This window comes from Acanthochromis polyacanthus, chromosome 10, assembly GCF_021347895.1.
Source record: "Acanthochromis polyacanthus isolate Apoly-LR-REF ecotype Palm Island chromosome 10, KAUST_Apoly_ChrSc, whole genome shotgun sequence".
NCBI lineage: Eukaryota > Metazoa > Chordata > Actinopteri > Pomacentridae > Acanthochromis > Acanthochromis polyacanthus.
This window is the reverse complement of record NC_067122.1, coordinates 25398740-25423176: the sequence shown is the minus strand read 5'-3', so window position 1 is coordinate 25423176 and position 24437 is coordinate 25398740. Positions and strand designations below refer to the sequence as shown.

Sequence of the window (24437 nt, the reverse complement as noted above, 5' to 3'; positions counted from 1 at the left end):
TTCCCGAAGGAGTCTCAGCCAATCAGAGCAGAGCATGACGTCAGGCAGAATCACGATTTCCCCCGGGTGGAAAATTGAACATTCCAGGCAGTCGTGACGCTGACCTACGGGGACCGGAGCTGGATGAGACACGTTTCCCTACTTTTTACATTGAGCCTCTTTGCAGCATTGTAAGAGTTAAATACCCCACTTCCCTTTTTTTGCCCTTCTCTGACGTATGTGCAGTGACGCAATCATCCTTGTAGTGGGCGATTGATTGCGAAATCCTTCCTGTTCTCCCCCCTCACCAAAACTCTCCCCCTCCAGACGGAGGAAACCCCAGATATCTCCTTGAATCGTCCTGCCTGCTTTCATTTGGCTTTGGAGAGCAGCAGCGAGCAGACTGAGGCTTCAGCGGATCTGCCCAGGTGACCTAGAAAGAAGAAAGAAATGTATATACCAAAGGTAAAGCCACCACATTCCCCCTCACGACCTTTAGATGCAGTCAGTTTCCATCTCAGCTCTTTTCCTGGATGATTCTGACCTTACTGATCTTTAAATAGCATCAAAATCATTCCAAGGAAATCACAAAGCTGGGTTTGAGGTAAAATGGTGAAACAGTCTGACAGTACAAAATAACCCTCTGTGGATTTAAATAAGAATGTACACACACAAACTTCTTTTCTGTTAACACCAGAGTTAAAAGAAAACAACAAAAGTTCCTCTGTAGTATGTAAAAACATGTCAAAGTAGGAGTTTGACTTCAGTGAATTTCAACCCTATTGCCTTGCTAATGTTACATTTCTGATAAATTACTAACACTATCAGCTAATACAGTCAGTATTAGGCGATAGTGTTAAAAAAGCAAAGAGTATATTTTACAGGAATAAGTAAATTTCTGTTATATTGTATAAAGACATTCAAGCAATTATTCAAGCACTACTGGATTATGATGACAGCTTTGTACACTGTACTTCAAAAAAAATTGCTGTTAAGTTATAGATTTCTCTTGTTATCCTAAATAGTTGATTAAAATCTAGTAAAAAGTACAGAAACAGAGGTATTTATATACGTGTTAACCCCAGAAAAACAACAACAAAAAGACAGGGCAAAATTGTAGCAAATGTTCACCTCAATAATTTGTGCTTTTACAAGTTGTAATAATTATACTGAATAATAATAAAAAAATATTATTATTACAGATATTGTCTGTTATTTTAAAGACAGATCGTGCATTTTACGGATTTAAAACTACAAGATCATTTTCGAATGTTATTTTACAAATTCTTCCTGTTCGATTCAGTTAAATTACAAATAAGGTCTATTAAAATCACAAAAAAGTATTAATTTACATGTTGACTACACAAAAACAGGCCAAATGTCCACATTAAAAATCTGTATTTTTACAAATAGTAAAATTTATATGCAGTGTTTGACCATAAAATCAAACACTTGTATGTAAATGACCCAAAAATATCATTACTACTTACTGTCTTTTTACTGACACTTTTGCTGCAAGATATTTACCTTGTTTTTCTCCTGAAAGTCTTATAGTTTTGGTAATATGTGCACTCTAGCTGCGCTTGGACACTGTTTGCCACTCTGGCTTAAGATCAATACTGGTGATTATTACAGAACTCATCAGCGTGAGCTGGATGTCGGGTTGGTTGGTGCTCTCTCTAAGGCAGGGAAGACTCTGGCTTTCATTTATTTATAAGGCACTTACTGTTTTATTTACCCCACTGCACTATCTCGTTACTCTTTTTAAATGTGGGGCCTTTACACACTCAAATAACTAGATCATATTGCAGTTCAAGGTGTTTTTACTGAGCTTAAAAAAATCTAGGTTTACCCAGCATGCACCTGCTACCTAGAATAACCTACAGAGCAATCTAAATGTCACTAATTATTATCCTTAGGATAGTTCTGGGAAAGTTATTGTCATCTAATTGTACTTCCAGATGTATTTGTTTTAGTTAACGCATTAAAAAAAATACTAACATTTAATATTTAATTTTCATCGAAGGTCCTAATTGTTTGCTAATGTCTTTTATTTTCCTGCTCAGCTCCATTTGTTGTATGTGAAGTTCTACCAGTGCTGCTGTTTCCTCAGGCTTGGTGAAGGCTGAGAAAACAGATCATAAAGTAGACAGTGGTGTGTAGACAGTAAGTTGGATATAAAACACAGAGAGCCGTGATACACACAGTCAAGGCAGATGCACACATATAAAGTAATGCTTTAAAAGTCTGTACATGGGTAGTTTCAAACTACTAAATCAAGGCAGGCTCGATTTTGATCTTAAAAACCTAGTTTAACGCTCAGTTTTTTCACTAGGTCCTCAATATGAAATGAAAATGAGAACCTTGTGTCATAGCTGAATAACTTTAATGAGGTTATGCTGTTTTTTCCCCTCCCCATCCATGACATGCAGAGGTTTTCTCTTTTGTTTTAGTAGCAGTGAGTTTCAGTCTGGTGCTGTCCATGGTCCTGAAGTGAATCTCTGTCCATGGTGCTGATCTCTTTCAGTTAATATTAAGCAGCTAGTGTAAAATGTGCGCTAAAAATCCCTGTTTAATGTTCCATCAACACATTACAACACAAGGAAACTTTACAAATGGTGCATCCAGTTGTCTTTTAATATTTACTTTCATCCCTTTCAGTCCAGCAGGTGTCATGTTCCGTTTCCACACTGAGCTGCTTGTACTTTTAAGCCACATCTGCCCTCTTGTGGTCTTTCATATTAATTGCACGTTTCTCATTAAGCATTTCGCTTCTGCAGAAACTGTATACAAGATGCAAGAACTGTTTCACATTCACATCAATGTGTTCTAATAACAGAGACTGGTGACGTTCTTTAATTGGTTGTTAGCAAACATCTGGTGCTTCATCTGAGCCTCCTTTGTTAAGAATTAGGAATATTCAAAGCACCATTAGCAAATGCATCTCAGTAATTAAAACAACAAGGAAAAACAAAAACAACAGCATTAATTTCAATTAAATCCAATTCAGGCTGAGATCCTTTTAAAAATGAGTCTGTTGATGTGCTCACATGCATTTTAATTCAAAGCACAGTGACTGGCTGCAAATGAAAGGTAATATAATATTTGAAAACAACAACAACAATAAACAACCTTAAAACTATTAAGAGAGCCACCATTAAAAAATATACTAACTAACTAATTAATTAACTAACTAACTAACAATTAAAAAATAAATGAAAAATAAATAAGCGATGGGCAGTTAAGATAATAGAAGATGATACAAGCAATAATAAATTAAAAGTAAAAAAAATAAAACCATGGAATATTACACAAAAAATTGATTAGCGTGAAATAATAAAATGTGAATAAATTAAAATGCAATTAAAATAATGATTGTGAAATTTAGATTTTTGTCTGATACCACGTGTGCTTCTTTTTTTTAAAAGTTTTAGTGCCTCAATTGAAATGGAAAAATATGAAATGATGATTAAGTGAATAATGATTAAACAATATAAACAACAACAACAATAATAATTAATGGTGAATATTTAAACCAGAAATGATAAAACCTTACAAAAGTTAGACAGAATAGATTAACTTTAATTCTACATGCAAAAAATATCAATATTTTCAGCTCCGCCAGCTATTTGGGGCATATTGGAAATATTGAAAAGCAGCATCACCGAATGTTTTTTAAAATTCTGCTTTATGTAACAGCTAGAAAAGAAGAAGTGAAGGATCAGAGGTACCTTCCTGGTTCATAGACTGATTTCATTTCTGAGATGTAGTCTGGTAAGAAGCCATTTTGTGACCAATAAAGGTTTCTTAGAATCAATATTAAAGCTAACAGCTAACCAGTGTAAAGATTTTACAGTAAGCATAATGAACGCTTTCCTTTAGATCTTAGTCAGCACTGAATTTTGAATTAATTGCAGCTGATCTATTGTACTCCAGAAAGGCCAGTATTGCAGTAATCTTGTCTGTTAAATTTAAAATGCAGTGCTTCAGTGTCAGAGAAATGGATTCACTTTCTGCGTCATCCTGTAAATGAGCATTTAAATTAACACCAGAGACAAAAATCACTCCTACATTTCCTGCTTCTCTGCTTTGGTTAAATTGATTTAGTTAAAGATTTGTTTCTTTCCCTGAGTTTTGGAGCCAATAATCAACACTTCAACTTGATCCTTGTTGATCTGCAATAAATTTAGCAATTGTCAGGATTTTACCCCTCAAGTACGGTTTAAAAGTGATAGAATTAACGACATAAATCTTAGAGTCATCAGCGTATCTGTGGAAAGAGATATTGTGCCTCTGTGTGACGCTGCCCAGGGGAGGAATATTCAGATTTTAAAAGATAAGATTCCTCAAACTGATCGTTGTTATATTCCACAGAAAACATCATAGTGTTTGGAGAAGTAGTTATAGATTTAAAAACTCGCCTTGATATGAGGTAAAGTAGTCAAAAACCTATAAGCTCCCATAATATCTGAAGTAATCTTATTCTAAAGCATTTCTAACACAGCATTAACAGGGTTTTTCTTAAAAGCTACTTTCTCTACAGCTTTCTCCATGAAGCTGTAGTGAGCGATTCACTCTGACAAGGATGTCTTCGGATACAGAATTAAAAATAGTTTTCAAAAGGAAGGTTGGAATTGGGTCAAGGGAACACGAGCAGAATTTCCGTTTTGATAACACTTTTTTTGTGAGTTTCAACCAGGTCAAAACGCTCCAACTCAACATCCCTCTTGGTAACAGGACTGTGTGCTTGTTCTGCTGGTAGAAACCAGACCGAGAGTCGATTGTTTTCTCCCTGAAGTAGCAGGAAAACTCTTCACATTTACAACCTGGAAGCTCAATACTGCAGATAGTTGCACCAGAGAGTCTGTAGTAAAAGCAGGCAGAGATTGTGAACGTTGGTGTTTTTCAGGTTTGATAAATATGTTTATTGTGATGTCTAAATTGAAAAGTTTTTCACTCAGTTTATTGTGATGGATCACTAGTTTGTTTGTTTTGTAGCTGCATTCAATAAGTGTGTTTGTAGATCTGAGATGTTGGAAAGCATTGAGATAAATGAAGCACAGTTGTAATTTATCATTCTTGAAAAAAAGTGCTATTAATGAAAAAAATGATTTACTTTCTCAATAAGATCGCAACTTCCCCGGGATTCATGTAGAAATACTGTCGTAAATTGAAAGCCAGTCATGATAACATGTTGATTAAGTACATATTTACAATAAAAATATGAAAGAAAGAAAGACAAAGGAAAGAAAGAAAAGGCGAAATACAAAAAAGAAATGAAGAAAGTTTATGACAGAAAGAAAGGAAGAGAAAAGAGAGAGAAAGCACGACAGAGAAAGAATGACTAGAAAAAGAAAGCAACCAAAATAAACAGGAATGTGTAAGAAATAAAGAAAATATAAGACAAATAAAGAAAGAAAGACAAGCAAGAAAAAAGAAAGATCAAGATGATGAACGAAGACAGGATAAAATACAAACAACAAGGAAGGAAGGAAAGAAAGAAAGAAAGAGGCAAGTAAAAAGAACAAGAAAGAAAAAAATGTGAAACAAAAAGAAAAAAATGAAAGAAAAACAGGCAAAAAACTAAGGGACAAACAGAGAGAATTAAAAACAAAGAAATAAGAGAAGAGAAAAGAAAGCATGACAGAAAAAAAGCAAAAAATAGAGAAGGAAAGAAACAAGCAAGAATGATTAAGAAAATAAAAAGAAAGAAAAATTAGCCAGAAAGAAAAAGAACAAAAAGAAAGAAAGAGAGCAAGAGAAGTAAAATAAAAAAAAGAAGAGTTCCATCTGTCAAGACTTTATTAGCTAAGTGTAAGTCCATATTCCCTGTAAGAAAGAAAGAACCGAATTACGAGTAACAAAAGAAAGAAAGCAGAAAGAACATAGAGTTCTCTCAGTTCTGGCAGATCGGTGTACATTTTCACGCTGAATGATCGCAACAGCTGAAACCTGCTGTTTGCACGTTTACTGTTGAAGCCGACTTCATTTATCTCAGTCGGTGGAAGCAGCAGAACCTCAGCGAGCAGCAGGGCTCTTGATTCATCCAACAGGAGGCTCTTTTCTTCAAGGAAACCAGCATCTTGTACGGACAGAATGTTGTCAGATTTGGTGCAAACCTCCTTTTTCTACCGACACAGTGACACAGTTGCTAAAACTTCAACTCGGCCTCCTGGGATCGCTCACGCCTCTTTAAACAACAAAAAGAAAGAAACATCCATGTTAAAAAAAATCATTCTTCGTCAGTGATAGAACGAGCAAAGTGTGTTTGCGTTATATTAAATACATTTTGATGATTTGAAGATGCTGACTTAAATTAGATTGTCTGTAACACAGAACATGGATTGTTCATTTTGTGGAGTTTATTTAATATTCTGTAATTAACAACGAGCAACTGGCAAAGTATGCTGGACACGCAATATTTTATATATTTCCTCCAAATATAGAAAAGTGAGAGAATCTGGTAATTTATCATAGAAGTTACAGCTTTATACATGAAAGTAATCATCTTGTAAATTAACCTATTATTTTAAAATACAGTGTTTTCTGTAATTTCTGTATTTTTTTCATCTTTTAAAATTACTACAAATAAGTAATTGAATTACAGTAAAGTCACTCTAAAGTTTCAGTAACTGGCTGGCATCCTTACTGCCAGTAATTTTATGATATATTTTAAGTTTTTTGTGATTGTTCTCTTGTTTTCATGCTATTTCAAAATGAATGGTAACTGTAAAATCCTGCTTTTACATTAACGCAGAACTAATAATAACCTAAAGATGTAATATATAACAGTAAAACATCACAGGTACACCTTATGTGCTTTTTGGGCACATTTTCCTGATTATATTTCATACTTTTATTTTTACCACAGCAGGGTTCTCGCCAGTGCATTTCAGCGTAACGGGCCGTTACGCTGTCAGTTTAAAAGATTATGCTATGATTAGGGCCGCTACGCTGTTATTTTGACAGATAACGCCATGTGCGTTTGTTTTTATCGACTGGGTGCCTATCTAGGTTAATTTATGTCTCCCCACCTCAGCCGTACTTTCCTGTCAATTGACCCGTTCCCATCTAAAATTAAGAGTCGCTTCCAATCTCGGGGTTACAATTAGCATGTCTCGGTTGTTTCCGTGATGCCATGTATAGTGACCTAAATCACGAGCATTTGGACCATCTGCGTGACGCTCATTGGCTGACATCTGGGCCGGCCGGTCGCGAGATTTAATGAAGGATATTGCGCGTGCGCGTGCACATGCGGGAGGACCTGCTGTTACGCTGTAAAAAATCCTGGTGAGAACCCTGCACAGTATTCATATTTTCTACTTCCACTCTAGTACATCTCAGAGGGATATTTTGCACTCATACTGTATCAGTCTGACAGATTTAGTGAACAGTTACTTCTGTAGCTTAAGCTTTTTGCACACAAAGCACACAGAGTTTCTGAAATGTGACATTTTGTTATTAATTAAACTACTCAAAAGCTCAAAAGATTAGTCAATAAATCAATTAGCTGACAGAGTAATTGACAGAAAATTGTTTGGCAGCTGACTGCCGGTTGTTTTGGCAAGTTATCTTTCATATAAGAACATTTTAAGCTTCAAAAATGTAAATATTTGCTGTTTTTCCATTAAGTCGGTTAATCATTTAAAGCTGTTTTAATACGTTTAAGGTTTGGATCGTTGGCTTGGTGACTGTCACAGCTTTTCTTGCTATTTTCAGAATTTTTACAAACAGTCAGTCGATTCATGAATAAAATAATCAGTAGATAGATCCACAACAAAAACAAGAAAAGCACTCTGAGAGCGCAGTACTCCACCAAGGCTGTTCGTTCCCCCATATGGCATTGTCAGAAATGCAGCATTTTTATTTTTTGGAAATGCAGCATTTGTTTGTTACACTGCCTTGTGAAAGTATTCGGCCCCCTTGAACTTTTCAACCTTTCGCCACATTTCAGGCTTCAAACATAAAGATATAAAATTTTAATTTTTTGTCAAGAATCAACAATAATTGGGACACAATCGTGAAGTGGAATGAAATTTATTGGATATTTTAAACTTTTTTAACAAATAAAAAACTGAAAAGTGGGGTGTGCAATATTATTCGGCCCCTTTAGTTTCAGTGCAGCAAACTCACTCCAGAAGTTCAGTGAGGATCTCTGAATGATCCAATGTTGTCCTAAATGACTGATGATGATAAATAGAATCCACCTGTGTGTAATCAAGTCTCCGTATAAATGCACCTGCTCTGTGATAGTCTCAGGGTTCTGTTTAAAGTGCAGAGAGCATCATGAAGACCAAGGAACACACCAGGCAGGTCCCAGATACTGTTGTGGAGAAGTTTAAAGCCGGATTTGGATACAAAAAGATTTCCCAAGCTTTAAACATCTCAAGGAGCACTGTGCAAGCAATCATATTGAAATGGAAGGAGTATCAGACCACTGCAAATCTACCAAGACCCGGCCGTCCCTCTAAACTTTCACCTGGAACAAGGAGAAGACTGATCAGAGATGCAGCCAAGAGGCCCATGATCACTCTGGATGAACTGCAGAGATCTACAGCTGAGGTGGGAGAGTCTGTCCATAGGACAACAATCAGTCGTACACTGCACAAATCTGGCCTTTATGGAAGAGTGGCAAGAAGAAAGCCATTTCTCAAAGATATCCATAAAAAGTCTGGTTTGAAGTTTGCCACAAGCCACCTGGGAGACACACCAAACATGTGGAAGAAGGTGCTCTGGTCAGATGAAACCAAAATCGAACTTTTTGGCCACAATGCAAAATGATATGTTTGGTGTAAAAGCAACACAGCTCATCACCCTGAACACACCATCCCCACTGTCAAACACGGTGGTGGCAGCCTCATGGTTTGGGCCTGCTTTTCTTCAGCAGGGACAGGGAAGATGGTTAAAACTGATGGGAAGATGAATGGAGCCAAATACAGGAGCATTCTGGAAGAAAACCTGTTGGAGTCTGCAAAAGACCTGAGACTGGGACGGAGATTTATCTTCCAACAGGACAATGATCCAAAACATAAAGCCAAATCTACAATGGAATGGTTCACAAATAAACGTATCCAGGTGTTAGAATGGCCAAGTCAAAGTCCAGACCTGAATCCAATCGAGAATCTGTGGGCAGAGCTGAAGACTGCTGTTCACAAACGCTCTCCATCCAACCTCACTGAGCTGGAGCTGTTTTGCAACGAAGAATGGGCAAGAATTTCAGTCTCTCCATGTGTAAAACTGATAGAGACATACCCCAAGCGACTTGCAGCTGTAATTGCAGCAAAAGGTGGCGCTACAAAGTATTAATGCAAGGGGGCCGAATAATATTGCACACCCCACTTTTCAGGTTTTTATTTGTTAAAAAAGTTTAAAATATCCAATAAATTTCGTTCCACTTCACGATTGTGTCCCACTTGTTGTTGATTCTTGACAAAAAATTATAATTTTATATCTTTATGTTTGAAGCCTGAAATGTGGCGAAAGGTTGAAAAGTTCAAGGGGGCCGAATACTTTCACAAGGCACTGTAGTTACTGTTGATCAGAAATCACGGCACCATAGAATGTATTTGCAAATATGCATAGAATCCATTTAATATAAATGTACCCACAAACAAAATGACTGCGTTGAGTGCAGGCGTGTGTTATGCATGTGTACGTTATGTACGGATACCGAATCATGTGACCGAAATATGTAGCGGGCTGTGGGAATTGATGGGACTCAGAAACACCCCCACAATTTAATCAACTGTTTCTTGTATGATTTCTGATGGATAAGTCCCGATAAGTCTGCAGCAGTGGATTTGTAGTAGGGTAGCAATCGTGATCATCAGCAGGCAGCTGATGTAGTGTTGTAATGATACAGAAATCTTTAACAGATCCGTGGATCCAGACTATAAGCGACATCACTGCTAAAATCTAATCACTTGGTCCTTGTGTCATTTCTGACTTTTCCTGAAAATTTCATCCAAATCCATTATTCCATTTTTGAGTTACGCTGCTAACAGACAGACAGACAGACAGACCAATGCCAATCATCACATAACTCCGCCACGTTCTTTTGCGTAGCAACAAACATTGATTATATAAAATAATTAAAAATTCATATAAAATCAGTAAAATTCTGCTTTTATATTAATGAACTACAAGCAATAATAATCTAAATATATAATATATAACAATAAAATACAAGTAAGTACATTTTCCTGATTTTTGTTTTGATTTTTAACCTAATATTCTTACAGTATCTGAATTCGTCCTCCAAAACTGCTCACCATGAATGCAGCACCTTCATGTCACTTAATATATTTTGGAGGACAACAAGTGTTATGTCAGGCTGACTTGTCAGTTTTGGTTTCCAGCTACAATAATTCCCAAATAGGATTTTATGGTCTAGTTTATTAAATCAGTGCAGCCTGTGCTGTGATGGTAACAGTTACATTCAGGCCGCTGCTGCTAACAGGTTTCATATCTGCAGTCAGGGAGACTAATCACTGTGGGAGTAGTGTTAAAATGGATCCTATGATTTCAGACTTGTCACTCAGCCAGACATGAAAAGACACACGAGCTGCCATCGTGGAACTTCACTTAAAATAGCAGTAAGGTAGGATTCAATGCATGCGGGGGTGAAATCACAAGCAAGTAAAGCCTGATTATAGTTTCAATGGTTTGTAGTGGTAAATATGTGCAGATTCTGATGTATTTAAACTCTGAGTCACGGCTGGATTAACCTCCTGACTGGCCCCTGGGGCAAAAAGTTTGTTGTCAGGCCCCTAATGATCCCCTGCTGTGCATGTCAGCTTCTTTATTTACCCAGATACCCAGAAACCTAATTCTCTGGTACTTCTACAATGTGAATATATAGCCTTCACAGTTTACTGTGATTGTAAACTTAATATCTTTTGAGGTAGTTGACTCCAGGTCATACAAAACAAGACATTTAAATACGTTAAATTAGACTTAAGGGAAATTATTAAGAGCATTTTCCACCATTTTCTGGCATTTTCTACAAGAATCAAGAGTCTTAAACGGTCTTAAAGCTTGATTTTGACACAGGGACCCTTCTCAAGATGGGAGGGTGGAAAAGCTGATATACTTCAAAGGAGTGAAATTTGTAACAAATTTGCACTTCCACAAATAAAGAAGATAAAAAAAGGAGTGAACCGGGTGCTGCTGGGCCCCTCAGAGGTCTGGGACCCCTGGGCTCTTGCTGGCTTCGCCCGGTTGGTAATCCAGCTTTGCTCTAAGTTAGGTATTCCAGTAAACACATCACAGCTGGATTTGGTCCTGATTGGCTCCCCTCGGTGAAAACTTCTGAAAACCCTTCCAGTTACGGCATTTTAATCAACACTCTCTTCTCAGTAGGTTTGCCTTATTTGAATCAGAGGAGCTTGCTGTTTGCTGCTAATAAGAGTCCAGTGTTTCAGCCTGTGAGAACTCAGTTTTCCAATCCATTTAACAAATACCCTTAATTATACCACATTAACTTGCACAATACTTTGAAGTAAACAATTCTCGTCCCTGGCTGTGGTTTATTTGAATTCCAAATCATGAAAATTAAATAATATCTACTCCTTAAAATCCAAATGTTGCAGAAGATATGCTCACTGGTTCACAGCAGATTGTTGTGGCTGCACAAGTTAGTGCGCACTAATTTATCGCAGTAGCAGGAAATATCTGCAGTGGATTGTGCAAGCGAAAGAGATTCAGCATGTGTTATATTATAGGAAATGAATTGTAAAATAGAATATTCTCTGTGTGCGTTTCACAGTTGGCAGAGGTCCTTTCAGTCCCCAGTGAGCCTGCCTTTTATCTATTATGACTTCTTTATGACCATAGCTCGTGCATGATGCTTTTCCTTTTACCGATCCATTGAGTGGAATCAGTCAGTCACGGCGAGCATTATATAATTCCAATCAATCTGAGTTATAAAATCTTGACATGGGCTGAGGCTGCCACACAGCTCGAATTTACAGCTGTTTGGATTGCAAGTCATTTCTTCTGTGGCCTGTGCATACGTGCTGCTTCTGGCTCCTGGAGCTAAGTGAAAATAAGAAACCCCTGCCCATGAGAGACTGCAAATCCGACTTTTACCCCGTTCTTTGAAGCAGTCATGAATGATTGGGTGCATTTACCGCACCAAATTGCATTAATATTCCTTAGTCTGCCACAAACCGTTAAGGAAAAAACAGGGAGGGGCCGGGGCTCGCTGCAGGTCTTGGAGCAGAAAACATTCTTGCTGTTTTTAAGAATGATGAATAAACCAGGAGAGCAAAGCAGCCTTCAGCACCTCTAGGTGGCAGCAGAGACTGTTCATCCTCTCCGAGGGGTGTGATTACTATTCACAGCACTAACCAGGGAACATATCAACTCAAGACATACATGAATCGATTCGGTTTAATGTATATCCACGGATGCGCAGAATGAAATATTTACTCGTGTATGACTCTCCTTCTCCTCCTCTTCTGGCTGTTATTAGCAGCATGCTGCTGTCATCACCTTGAGCAGCTCTTAGCTCCTTGTGTCTCTGTGTACGTGTGAGACCGGCAAGTTTTGCGTCGTCATCCAAAATGGCTCAGGATGAACTCAAAATTAAGATGGAAGGAGCAGGAAAGCACATTCTTTAGCTTGAATGGGCTGTTTTCGTCACACATACTAACGCAGCCCCTCTGCTAATGTGCCCTGTTTACAGCTCTTAGAGAGGATTTGTTGCTGCTTCTTACAAATGTCTGCACTCGTCATGAAGAGCATCGACGTGACCTCTCCCTCTCTCCTCAGAATACACCTACGCTTTTGATAATGTGTGTTAATTTATGTAACATTTGTTAACATATTTGTTTTAATGATCCCCTATCCACTGTGTACATTACACACACTGCCTATAGTCTGCTGATTGAACTATCCTTTGGGTATAATAGCGGATGTGCTAAAATTAAAGGCATTATGCAAATCGTACATGCAAAGTGCTCAGAGCTATTCTCCATCTTTTTTATGCATGCAGGCTTAATTCAATGAATCTGTGTGAGAGCACTTTCACCAATGATTGAGCTCGATATACAGCACCTGAATGTACGCCAAGCTATACAGATTAACAATGTGACATACTGGAAGCAATATTACATTATATTATGTCATGGCAATTTGTTAAACTGTCTCAAGGCTGGCCACAGCAGAGGAAGGATGACTTATGGTTTTTGTGTGACTGCATGTGTGTGTCTGCAGATTTGCTCCTTACAGGAAAAGGTTGCCCACTTATTGTTATTTGTCAAATTTTGGCAGTTATATAAACCCATCACAGCTGGCTGGTTGCCTGCACAATTGGCTGCTATTAATTTTGATGCATAATTGCATTGCATAATGTGTTGTGCTGCCTTTTAGAAGAGTCAAACAGCTGTGGCTATTGGCTGTGCACAGAGTCAAGCTCTCTCTCCGCCAGACAACAGCCTAATCACAAATGGGAGCTGTCACAGGTCATTGTCAATTTTAAGCCATATCAATGGGGCTTTTGTAACTGCTACAGGACTTCAGTGCATTCCGTCAATGAATTGTAAAATTTTAAGTCCTGGGAGATTTGATTCATTTATATTCTCTTATCGAAGCACTGCTAATTCAAACACAGCAGTCGTACAATGTCATCAGTGACAGACAGAGAAATCAATCTCTGCTATGGAGAGAGAGAGGGAGAGAGTGGAGGAGGAAGGACAGTTGAGCATTTGCTGCGACTGATTGTGCCTGCAGGTTCCCCAGCAGATGGTAGTGCAGCATCGCGGAGGAGCTTCTCTCAGAACAGGATGAAAATGGTGCAGAAGACGAGCTGTCTGAAAATGAACGCTGCAGATTCTGAGGTACGGACCTTAATGGGATAATAGGGTAATATCTTACCTACACCATCATCGTGCAAGGCAGCACATTTCAAAAGAAATGACAGAATCACGAATGACAGCAGTATATCTTTCAACATCTCCCATATGGTGTACCCAGGGGGGCGATTAAAAGTGGAGCACATTGATAGCCGGGGTGCAGTGAATGTATGTGTGTGCTGCTGCAGTTTGAATCCAGTCACTTACGTAAATGAATCCAGGATTGAGTGCAATCATAATATTCAAACTGCACATTACAGGCTTGATGTAGCAGGAGCAGAAAGCAAACAAGGACCAGAGCAAATATCAAATCAGGCAAAATACAAGGGCTTCATTTGTTTCACAAAGAGCATTTTTCACAAGAGCATTTGTGACATTTGTGTCAACTAACATTGTTTTGTTGTGCATAGTGCTGGCATGTGGTATTATAGGTATTCTGGAGTCAAATGTAAAGCAGGGCTGAAACACCTTACTATTTCAGAATTGGCCTTTTCAAATTTGCCAGGCAGTAAAGTGCACGTTGAAGCGAGATCAAACTGGCTGATTTACTCGAGATTGCCTCTGCCCCTAAACACAAAGTCAAGTATTGTTTCTGTGCTGTATTGCATGCCATTTGGGAAATACCAGATAGATTCATGCTCTCAAAAGTGCTTGAAGAAAATGCGGTGAAGAAAGTTTGTCACATCGTGGCGAAAACAGAAAACAGACTCATAACGACAAGTGGTCATACATAACAATGCAGACATTTCTGGGCTCCCCAAAATGGAAACGAGGCTGAGATGTGATGGTCTGCCGGTGGGAATTTCAGGCCAACATCATTAACAAGAACAGAGGTTTTCTGAGGTGAGACACACCTTGCCATACGTGTTCTGACAAAATACATGAGTGCTGGAAACGTCAGCCTAAAGTTCTGAGGCAGAACTGTATCCTTTGAAGTCATGCAAAGTGACTCTCATCTGATGGGGGCTCTGCAGACTGAGACATCCAGTATATAAAAAAATGCTGTGATTGGAAACCTGGTAAGCTAATGAGTTTGCACTTCTATCTTCTCAATTTGTACAGGCTTTTGTGCCAAGGCCTTTGAGGCTTTTCTGTGCCAAGTCTTGTAATAGTGTTCTCATTGTTCGCCTGAGAATCTGACACTTTTTCATGGAACTTAGGGGGGAATCCATCTCTAAACTTTTTTTTTTCTCGCATGGGAAAGACAAGGAGGCCGGGAAAATCACAGTGAATTATGGATATTGCTGCAGTGAAATTAGGATGACAAAGAAATGGCAGAAAAGAAAGAATCCTGTCTTAAAAGAGTGGATATTTCACAACTGCATCTGAGCTGCAATGCGGCGTAACAAGTCATAAGTAGCTCTTGTTAAAGACTTATGAAATCACATTGCTCATTCCTCCTTCGCGCTCTTCATGTGTCAGCCTGAGAGACTGAACTCCTGCAATCTTATAGGCAATAACTGTAACTATTAGTTATTAGGCTCTTCAAGTAATGTGTACTTCAGAATCTTATTTCCTGCCGTAGAAGTGAATTTATTCAAGGCTGGCTGTGTAGCAGTCATCCCCCTCTCCCCCTGTCTTCCACTCTCTGTTGGTTTGTCTCTGTCTTAGCAAACCGCATAACTATCTGATAAACGAGCTACAAATGAGAAAGGGGTTTTACACTTGGGAGTTGTTCAAATTATTGGGAGGGCAGTGACCACAGTGCTTATTTGAGCTTAGATGCAGGCTGTTGAGATTTGCTGGGAGCGAAACTAGAGGCTGGTTGAGTCTTCAGGCATGTCCAATCCGATCCATTCAACCATTAATGCCCAAGAGTAGACCAAAGGAAACATTACAGCCCTCAGATCAACTCTCAGGCAGATAGACTGGAGTTCTTTTTTTCTCTTCAAACGCATTGCTTCCTTTGCCCAGCTTTGGTGGAAAAAATAAATAGATTCTCACACATGACAAGACAGGAAAGAACACTCTCCATATCCTCCTCCTCCTCCTCCATCGGAATCCGCTGTACACTCAGCAGTTTAGATTTAAAAAAAAATTCTAGTTTTGATGTAATAAACAGCTGTCTGGGGAGTTTGTGATAAACATACAGCGCTGAACAGACATCATAGGTTCTGCACTTTGCTGTGTAGGTAAATAAATGTTTACTCACAAATATTCTAGGGGTCAATCTGCTGAAGAGAAGCAACTTCTAAGCAATTTAATGAGATATCGAAGAGTAGATTAAAGCAGCTACCTCCTGTATAAAATTATGCACTTCTCAGTACAGTTTGGGAGTACAGTACAATTCACATGCACACAAACACAAACACACATCACAAGCACACACAGTAATTCTAAGAGGCTCAAGGTTGTCGTGCTTATTGAATATATCAACTTAACCACTGATGTCATTGATCAAAAAGCCAATTCCAGTTCTATTATTGTGTTAGAGGGTAAAACAATTGCCAAATGACTTTGTAAGGGGCACTCACTTGGTAAACAGATCTGAGATCCATTAAAGCCTTGGAGATTATCAAGCCTCAGTCCAACAATTTGTGGAGATTGCTCTAAACACCTTGTTGGTGACCTTCCTCGTCCAGTTGAAAGTCAATGGGAAACGTGGAAAGAAGCCTGCCAGCGCCACAAGCGCCCCCTGCACTTTAATTACGCCGCATCTCGGCAGCTGGCTATTTCCTTGTCCACTCGCCTCCCTGATGTAACCATGTGTCCTTATCAATACTTTGGACCCACTCGCAAAGTCCAGATGTGCCATAGGCTTAATAGCCCCCGCGATACTGCTGGCAACACTTAATCAGGATATCTTTACTCTGTGATAGATATGGCATAGCATGAACTCCATCTCATCAATATTAATGCCAGGACTTTGCTCCATGCTTTGTGGTTTACTGTAGCTCTCTCTGACCTCCGAGTGAGGAACGTGGATGTTTTCCATGTGCTTAATCATAATGCACACTGCCTACTGCACTGATAGGTTAATGTACCCAAGAGGATCAATGCAGTCTCGAGGACGTCTAGTACAACAGACATTTAAAGGTTCGGGAAAGGCTTTAACAATGAGTGCGGTCTGTCTATGTTAGGATCTCCATCCAGCTTAATTAAATGGAGTTGTGTAAGGTCTGGTGACTTGTGTGATGAGCTACTGTAGGTAATTGGCAAAAACAACTGTTCTGAAGAATGCAAATGTAGGCAAGAGCTCATTAAGAGCACATAAACAACATTTTCTTCACATTTTTGAAAACATATTCCTAAAGATCAGCAGCAGTTCAGTACTTTATGAAGCACAGACGCTGTAATGAATGTTTGCAGCCTATAGGGCATTAAGTCAGATTAAACTCAAAGCGGTCTTGATGTGTTTTTCATTGCAGTTTTATAATGTTGGAGTGATGCTCAAGATATGTGAAGACATCTGAGGCTGGTCCCTGAATAACACTCACTGGCAAGGGATCAACAGTTGAAGCATTTTTGTACTGGTAATCTCCATAAAACTTTATGCAAATCTGCTTGAGACAGACTTTTATGCCTCACATGGAAAACTCAGCAATAATTAAAAAAACAAGTCAGAAACTATTTTTATCCCTTTGTGTCAAGATAATGTTTTCAATCTGGCATTTCAAGGGAGTGCATATTGAGTGCAAACATGAAAAAACTGTTTCTTTAGCTCTCTTCTTATTTCGTGAAACAGCACCTGGGTTACTGTATCTTTGTCCTCTGAAGGGGAAAAAGCCTCTGCGTGGATACAGAGAAAAACATTTGCTCCCAATGAATAAATAATGAAAAGAGCCGAGGTGCTTGCATTAATTTGCAAAGCATAAAATGCAGAGAATTTCACAGAGTTTTAAGCCAAGGTTTTTTTGGGGGGAGGCGTGGACGGGGAGGGGGATCATTTACCTCACGGCGGGGTTTTACAATATGCAGCCAAAAATAGCAGCACTTTGGTGAGGAAACTTGCAGTGTACTTGACAGCAAATGAAATGGAAAGCATTTTACAAGCTTTTTCTTTTTCAAGAAGCAGTGCCGAATCCGAATTGTAAAACAAGACAAATTGCTGACTTTGTAGGATCTAAAGAGAAGTCCATATATGTTGCAGGAATGCACACGCTTCAGTCTTCACCTGCGTGTGTTTTTTCTAAATCTGTGTCTATACACACTCATATTGGTAGCTACAAAGCTGCAGATTATATGACAACTTTGTTAAAATTCACTGAGCAGAGCTGATGAAGAAAGCACTGACTCATTTTACAGAGAACCACTGAGCATCTGCATGCCGATTGTTTCTTTTATTTCCCCATGTCTGGCGAACCACAGCAGAGCTTTACAGTCCAAGAGCTGGAAAGCTGTTGTCTTTTCTTGATGAAGACCTGAAAGCAAAACACAATTGTGTGCAAGCGATTGGCCAGTGTGACGTGAGCATTTATCTTTAGCAGACTAGCCGTACTGTGAATCTGTCTATGAAGATGATGGTGAATTATATCTCCGGCTAAACAGCTCTGCAGAATATCAATTAATATATAGCCCTGGGCTTGTGTCTTAGCAGGGGTCCCCACCTATGGTGCAAGTGAAGAAATCCTCTCCTGCAGCCTGGACTTCACTTACCCCCAATATTGCATTATCTCACTCTGAACAAGCAGCTTTGTTCCTGCACTTGAGTGCGGAAGAATATCTTTCTGATGAAGAAATCGTGATAATGTGGGTAAACATTTCAACATCCCTTTCTTGGCGAGGACCTCAGTGAGCAAAATAAATAATAAGAGCAATGATCTGTCCCACATGGAAAATTATTTGTGACTATGAAGTATTACATCACTTAACGGTAAGACTTGGGGAGAAAAAAAAAAAACTTAATTAGCGCCTCCAGAGAGCAGAAACAGATCCAAGATTTCAAGGGTAACACTCAGCCAAAATCTCAGCCAATATATTATCTCTCACATTAGTTGGTACCCTGCTGCAAGAGAGCACTCTTTTCATTTAGAGATATACAATATGGCAGGTGCTGATGAATAAATATGAGTGCTGGTTGTAAGCCCAAATATTCTCCACGTTTAATTAACAGAGCTGCCATCAAGCTACTCATGGTGTACTTTCACCTGGTTCAGGTTGGCAGCATGTCGCCACTTTGTGTGTGTGTGGCTGCATTTTATATATCAAAAACTGGAGCATCTTGTTTTCCAGTTCCATTATTTTTAAGGGGGAAAAAAAAGTAAGTGACAGTGTGTGCTGACCTTTTCAAAGAGGGACTAGATGTGTTTCGAACTTGTGAAATACGATTGAGCCATACAGCTCCTGGTTGGAGCCGAAGGTCTTAATTGGCATGTGATTGCCTGTCATGAATCATCACGGGAGCGCTGGCTGCTTCTCAATGTCGCTCTCTATGTGCAAACACTCGGGTCCAACAGATGGCAATATTGTTCCTTCTTCACCAGAACAGGTTACTTGGCGATGTGCCAGTGAGGTAGGGGTGCATCGACAAACCCTCAAAAATAAAAACAGCCATCAAATACAAGTGTGGGCGATGACGATGTGACTAATTGTTGCCATGGTGATCTGGTCTTTGAGATAACGTCTAGCGGTAAGGGAAATAAAGAAAAAAAAGAGCGGGCCGTATAGACAGCAGAGGAGAAAATTAGAAAGGAAAGGGGAGGAGAGGAGGAGATTAAGAGGGTGAAAGGAGCAGGAGCAGTAATGTTACATGTGGGAAAAGAGAAAGGCGAGAAGTGACCCTTTAATGTAAGGTCAATTCAATGTCCCTAAGTCAATTCAGCAATATAAATACCTTTCGATTCATTTATTCAAGAACTGGCCTTCATCCTCTGAGACTATCACTCCTCATTCGACAATTACTAGCGTTCAAAATGGATTTTAACTGAACCTGGGTCACCATCACCAAGGTTATTGTTCATAAGGGTCTGTGTTCCTGTGAGCTCGGCTCTATTTAAACCGGAGATGCCACAAATTAAAAGTAAAAGAAACTAACGAACTAAAGTATTCTTTTATCCCAGTTTAAATATGCTCATGACATGCCTCCATGAGCAGCAAAGTGTAGGCCTCTCTGAAATGATTACAGTCTCAGATAAAAAGGCCTCTCGCACAACTCCTGTAAAAGTAAAAAATTACATGCTACTGTATTTTCTTCTGAGAAAAATGGATGTATTCCTGCCATGAGCTGCAGTTTGGAGGATGTACTTATCCCTTCAATCACCTCCTGGATCCTTTCATCTGGCTTTGTTTATGACCGAGGTAGCGTGGTGGCGTTATGTGCTTTGTTTGCTCGAGCAGTGTTACCCCACAGCGAGTGCCGAGTCAGTGTGTGTGCTGTGTTTATGTTGAGCCAGGCAGAGACGCCCAGCCAACGGTCTGTTGCATCAGCCTTTCCTTTTGTTTAACACGACAATGAACACTGGATGCTAGTCAACACCAGACAGAGAAAGTGAGGGAAGAAAGAAAGAAAAAAGCATGAAAAGGGAAGAGATTCTTCATTTCAGCGGCATAACATCATCCCGCCTCTTTGTTAAAAAATCAGACTAATCCAGTTTTCCCCAGCGGTCAAGGTCAGCTCTTTAATAAGGCAGATACAAATCATCACTGGGTTCATATTTCCCCTCGGCGCTATCTGAGACCCCGCAGTACTGTTGTGTCACATGGGAGCTGCCTGCCAGTGGTGTGGCAAACTATGCTGAGCTGTGGCTTGTCACCGAGCTGTGTGTCATATGACAATGTGCTACCTGGCAATAGTTTCCACTGGGGCTGAGTGATAAGAGGGGTGCTGCAGATAAGATGTCTCCTATTCTGGATGTGCCAGGAGCCCCTGCCATTTACAGGGGAGGGGGGAGGAACTGATCATTTTTAAAGCAGTGTTAGGACTGCCAGCACTCTGTTGCTTTCTGTGTCCAACGGCACAAGCTGGATTTGTTTTTCACAGCATGCAACAGCCTTTATATCGCGCTTGATGTTATTCATCGAGAATCTCATCAACGGTTCTCAAGTTTCCCCATTACTGGCATCTTTTTTAGTAATGACTGGTGAATAACAGCCACCACTGTACGTGACTAATCATTACTCACGCCTCTGACTGCAGTGTGCCTGATAACGACGCAGGAACGTGGATGTGTCTTCACTCCCACACAGGGTGTTGCTAAATGACAGTGAAGTGACGAGTCCTGACGATTCTGACATGATACATGCCGTCTTTCGCCGAGCGCAATTCGTCAGTAACTCTCGTCACAGTGCCACTTGTCAGGGCGCTCCTGCTGCTCGTTGCTGTGCCTGTCACTGTGTGATGTTACAACAACACCAAAAAAAGACAATCCCGCTCCCTGTTCCCCTAATTCTTTTTTTCTTTGTACCTGTATCCTCTCATGTTCTATATGATATAAAAAGCCTCTATTTTTAACATTTTCTAATGCAGGAAAATTGTTGCGCACTTACTGAGCTGGGTGAGACTTTGTTGTTTTTTTTCATTTAATGCGCCCCTGTGTCCTCTCTGCTCTCTGCCGATGTTTTCAGGACAATTTGTTTCTGCACCAACCTCTCAGCAGGAGTGTGTTAAATTAGCGGGGCGTGGTTGTATCTGTCTGGGACTTGTGACTAAGGCTGTTTTTCTGTTCATACATGCATGTATATATGATGTGCTGTGCGCCTCATGCCAGCTCAAACCAGGCATTTGGAAGGATCTCCACATAACAGCAATCAGCTTCATTAAGATGTAAATTCTACCCAGGCCTCTTGTGAGTCCTTACAGTGCTTCCAAAATAACCAACTGAAGGCCTTCTGGGGACTTAACTTATGATCTAATCTGTGTGTCTTATCTGAAACCGCCTCCTTTCTCTGTGCAAGCAGAATCGGAGCGTCCCGTCTGATTTGAGGGGGAACAGAACACTTAGAACCGATGCCTGGCCGGCTTTCAGACCGTCCCGCTTTCAGTGTTTGTTTGCTTTTCAAGAGCAGCACAAAGCTAATTAGACAGCTGGTGTTGAGCCAATTTGTGTCCCTCAGTCTGTTGTTTACCCACTTTTTGCATAATGCAGACGTGATTGTTGACATTGTATGATGCTGCTACATGGTCACAAGTGGCCATTTTGGCTTATTTTTCCTTGATGTAGCCTGAGTGGCAGGAAGCGGGGCTTTCTTGGTTTTGGCGAAGCACATGTGTCAATTGTGTGTCTTTGTGTCCCAAGCACTCATTTATTTGCAGTTAGGACCCATACACAATTAGCCCCCCATCCAAAAAGACTATAATTCCATTTTGGATCAAGTAGCCACACGAAGCCTGCTGACCGCGCTGCAGCTGCATATGGCTCTAATTCACATTAGCCCATTTTCTGCACTCAGGAGTCTGGAGCCACTTCAGTATTTTTCAGAAAACTGTTGGTTATAAAAGAAAGCAATTTACTATTTTGCAAGCATTGACATGAATCAAGGTATTCTGAGTCAGTTTGTAATTGACAATATAGAATTTTTCCCCAAAGTTAAATTTTTAAAGTATATCCATCCATCCATCCATCCATTGTATACAACGCTTAGTCCTCATTAGGGTCACGGGATATAGACACAAGCAATCACTCTCACATTCACACCTACGGGCAATTTAAAATAATCACTTGTCCTCAGCATGTTTTTGGACTGTGGGAGGAAGCCGGAGTACCTGGAGAAAACCCACACATGCACGGGGGGAACATGCAAACTCCATGCAGAAAGATCCTGGGTAGGCCGGGATGCAAACCGGTGATCTTCTAGCTGCAAGGCAAAAGTGCGAACCACCACGCCACTATGCAGCCCTCGAAAGTATATATTGTTCAGAATTTATATTTACCTTCATTGACGGATAAACAGAAGACTTTAGTCTGAGACCCATTAAAATTTCATCTTTTCTAAATTATTCTGTAACTTTCATTCATAATTTAAAAGAACAAACAAACTGTATGTTAGAAAAAGACAGAAAACCAAATCTGTCCACCAAAAGTGGAAGATTTTGTGCAGGCCCTTAATTATTTATTTCTCCACCTTTATGACCAAGCGTATATCTGTAAAAGGTAGATATAAATATCAGTATGATGGTTGCAGTTACAAGTTATTTTGCATCGAAACACATTACTTTTTAACATAAGATTGTGTGTCTTTTTTTTTTAACTTTAAACTACACATATATTCTAAATACCAGTATGACGGTTGCAGTTACTTTGCTAGTAAAGATTTTACATATGACACATGTGATTGTGATTCTAATTTGAACAGTCAAACTACTTTAAATAATCAACAGTATATAAAGTCTGAAGCCTACAACCTATCATTGAAATCCTGTGTATGCATATCCATGTGTATTTTGATACTTTTATTTTTAACTCATATTTTGCACGACATGTTGAATGGCTTTGCTTGTAGTGGTCATTCTTTCATTGTAGTTTTGCTCCTCTCACTTCTTAATGTCTCCTCCTTCAGCATGTTGTATTATATATAGAGTTTCCCATTCCATCTATTCAAGGTTTTGGATTGAATACACTCTGTAAACTTGTAAACAATGCCTAAATGCATTTAATTAGTGTTTGAAGGAAGGTTCCAAATGCTTTGAAGTTCAGCATTCAGTCTTGTATTGGCTCATTCCTTTTGTGCCGCTGATGTTGTCCGCTTGTTTTGAAACAACTTTTATTTGATTTGTCTGAGTTATGTGTCTGGCATGTCAATGTTCTGCTTCTGCAGGATCTAAAGTGATACACGATATATCAAATCACTGCACAGCTAACGTCTATTCAGCTTCTATCACCTGTTTTTCTACTCAGAGTCTCTGCAGCTGTGGCCTACAGGTGTAATATTCAATAAATGGATCACAATAACTCAAAATATGCAGTTCTAAACCTTTTGTTTTGAAGGGTAAATGCTAAAATGTACTCTAAGGCTGAATACATGCTACAATACAGCAATGTTAAATACAAGCTTTTGCAATTTTTCCAATAGTATATATGTTGTAGCTTCACTTGTCATACATCTAATTGTGTTAATAAGATGTATGACAAGCTTAATTTGTATCTTCTCAGTTTCCTTCTTATTGATACAATAAATCACACATTCTCTCAGAACAAAAAGGACAGTCACTTTGGTTTCCTGTGTGCTTTTCTAGAACACATTGTTGTATTTCTGTTTCTCTAGGTCAGTTGCTGGTGAGAGCTTATCATCGAAAAACACAGGGCTTCCTGTAGTTTATGGCAAAGGAGATGATAAAGGGCATTACTGATCGTGTCCCATCACTTACATTGCTCGCAATATGTAACGATGCTTCATTCCAATAGGGTCAAACATCACATTTCTACTTTATCCTCCTCCTCGGTGACAAAACTGGGCAGAGGCTTGAGTGTGTTCGATTAGAGGAGGACACCGCTTGGGAGTGATTAAAGTTTGATGAAGCATGCATCTGCTCACAGATAAAAATGTTGTATTAGGGTTGTTGCACTGGTTTCTCTCCCGAAGTGGCACAAAAAGTAGTTTAAGTGGTTTGAGGACATAAAAATATATATAGTAGTACCTCCATCTGGTGCAGTTAAGTGCAACACCCTCATGCAAATTACTTTATGGTATTTTGCAAATTTTTAAAGGTATGATGCAGGAATTCTG

At 39.4% G+C, this 24437-nt stretch overlaps 1 long non-coding RNA gene across 4 annotated transcripts in view; it reads left to right on the top strand.

Moving 5' to 3' along the window:
* LOC127535777 (uncharacterized) overlaps positions 1-24437 on the top strand; it is a 76663-nt gene continuing 52226 nt past the window's right edge. For 2 of the 4 annotated variants that reach the window (XR_007944615.1, XR_007944617.1), the window contains exons 1-3: positions 1-170; positions 307-444; positions 13714-13820. This is a non-coding gene — a long non-coding RNA (uncharacterized LOC127535777). The remainder of the gene's footprint in view (positions 171-306; positions 445-13713; positions 13821-24437) is intronic. The other 2 variants (XR_007944616.1, XR_007944614.1) reach the window with 1 other exon arrangement.